The sequence below is a fragment of the Eretmochelys imbricata genome, chromosome 8 (genome assembly GCF_965152235.1).
Source record: "Eretmochelys imbricata isolate rEreImb1 chromosome 8, rEreImb1.hap1, whole genome shotgun sequence".
Lineage (NCBI taxonomy): Eukaryota > Metazoa > Chordata > Testudines > Cheloniidae > Eretmochelys > Eretmochelys imbricata.
In genome coordinates this window covers 52,450,083-52,452,602 of record NC_135579.1, presented here as the reverse complement: position 1 = coordinate 52,452,602, position 2,520 = coordinate 52,450,083, and positions in this window count along the sequence as shown.

Sequence of the window (2,520 nt, the reverse complement as noted above, 5' to 3'; positions counted from 1 at the left end):
CATTAAAGATGATGGGCTTGATTCAGCCCTGCTGACACAAGGGTGTGCTGCAGTGAGGGGGGATTCACCCCCTAGAGGATGACAGGGTGGGATGCAGCTGCCACGCTCCCTCAGGAGGTTTGGTGGTCCTGACAGGGTTCCATAGGAGCCCCGCTTGAGCAGGACCTAGCTCCCAATCCAGAGTCTGCCAACTAGAAAAGTAGGAAACTGAAGGGGATGAAACCTTTCCTCCATGCTGCCGAGAGGAAAACTCTAAGGAAAATGTACTTGGGAGCTTGGAGCGTAAGAGGTTAAAAACACATGGCCAGGCCCAACATGCTGCCAGAGGCAGGCCCACAGAACCTCAGAGCCTGCTCTGAAAGGATTCCAGAGGCACCTGCTTTCTGGGTTGCTGGTCACTCAGCGTATCACAGGGTTTGGAGTTGGTCTCCAAGAGCCAGACTGTCCAGTGCTCACCACCCTCCAATTAGAGGCAGCTTTTCAAAAGTGCTCAGCAGCCAGCAGATCCCATTGTGCTATTTAAGACCAGATTCTCATCAGAGTTCTGCACCCAACACGTCCCCACTGGGCTCTTTTGCAAATTTGGTCCAAAGAGACTGTCTTCAACGCACTGTCCTGGGTCCCCATCTGCCATTTACCAACATCTTAAGTGACACTGACATGCAAGCCAACATTAAACACAAGCTACTCCTTAAGGCCTCATTTTTGAAGGAGGGGGTTGGGTTTGTGATCAAGAACTAAGCGTTTGCATATCCATCACATCTCTGCAAATCACAGCTCGCTCTCCCTTCTCCCCCATTAGGGGACAAAAATTATTAATGACCTCATATTGCTCAAAGGGCCCAAGGCTTTGGCTTCCATTGTAGGTCTCCATCCTTATGAATTCTGCTGTCTTTGCTTGGTTCCTCATATATATACACAGACCAGCCCCGATTGGCACTGTAGAAAGACTCAGCACCGTGGATGTGAAGAACTTGAGCGGGGAATGGTATTTTCAAGGAAGCTCGTGGTGGGAGAGTGGGGAATTCAGTTGGAGAAGTCAGGTGAAATAATGCAATAGCAATTTCAAGAGGGTCAGGTGAAACGTCGCTTCTCAGTTAAAATGTTGGGGCTTTTGTGTGAAAGATTATGAATTTATCATTTGTGGAGCGATGTTAAAAATACATTTGTAGCTCCAGTGAGTTGACGTGCACCATCGGCTGTGCTTGCAGTGCAAACTCCATTGTGTTCCCTCATTCAGAGTGGATGCTGACCAGTACGGGAATGGGGTCCCTACTGGCGCCTTGCTGTGACAATAGGCACTCAGCAGGGGAACCACCCAACCACTGTTTTATGGGGAGTCCATTACTGGTGTGCAGGGATCCACCAAAAGCTGATTTGGAGCTCAGAAGCCAATGCCAAAATCCAAAGACCTGCATCCGATAAGGGGCTGCTAAGAAGTATATGATCAGATAACTATGGCCCCACTCTTGAAACTAGAGCTATGTGGGTAAACCTCTGTGGGCTGGGGGTGTCTCTGTGCAGATCCAGCGGAAAGGCTGCAGCTGAGGTTATCAAGCAAGAATCATGCAAATCATCATACGCTGCAATATAAACACATACACTGTGTAACCTTGAGCAGAACATTGTGAGCTGTGGCCCCTCCTGCATTCTCCTACAGCTCTCCTTCATTCCCTTGAAATATAGGAGGGAGGGGCGCTGAACCTCCATCAGCCCTGTTCCTGTTGCAGGGGAACTTCTCCAGGGGCTGAAGTTGCGGGAGCTCCCTCGTGGTAACGGTGACTACTCAGTGGGCAGAGGAAGGCCTTGCTCAAGTCACTGGCTTGCTGATGTCCCAGTGTCAGCACACAGCCAGTCTGATCTCGACACAGCGGGAGGGGAAGGGGATTTTGAAGATGGTGGGATGTTGGAGTTTAAACCTAATAGTGAAAGTTGGATTCAGGGAATAGAAGCTGGGAGCCTGATTCACACTTCCCTGTTTCTGTGTTTGGAGCCAGGATGCAGTAGTGTCCAAGGTAACTTTAAGCCACTCGGTGTTCTGAGACCATGCAGAGGCTGGCCTAGTGCCCAGTGTAAGGTAAAGCCGCCCGTGTTCTGCTTTCCGTGTCCCTCTCTGGGACACAGGAAGCAGAGAATAGCCGTGGTGTAGTGCACTCCTTATAAGAGATGGGGATCAGCCTGAATGACCCAGGAATCCTATGCTTGCGAAGGGGCAGATACTGGGGACCGTACAATAGGAGCCATGTAGTTTAGACTCTACCATGGCTGGCCTACCCTCTCCAAACTAGAAGACTTAAGGTTTTCACTTTTGTGGCCCACCCAAAGATCCACAGAGGAGAGGGTTGATCCCCTCCCAAGGGCAGCTGCAGAGCTGGGGTTCTCAAGCTAACCATCCTCTGTTTTTGTCAGGACAGTAGTGAGGCAGCAGAAGGAGCAGGCCCCTGGGATGAAGAGGTCACCAAGTGGTGGGGGGAATGGAGCTCCTGGTCCACATGCTCCCGTACCTGTGGGGGAGGAGTG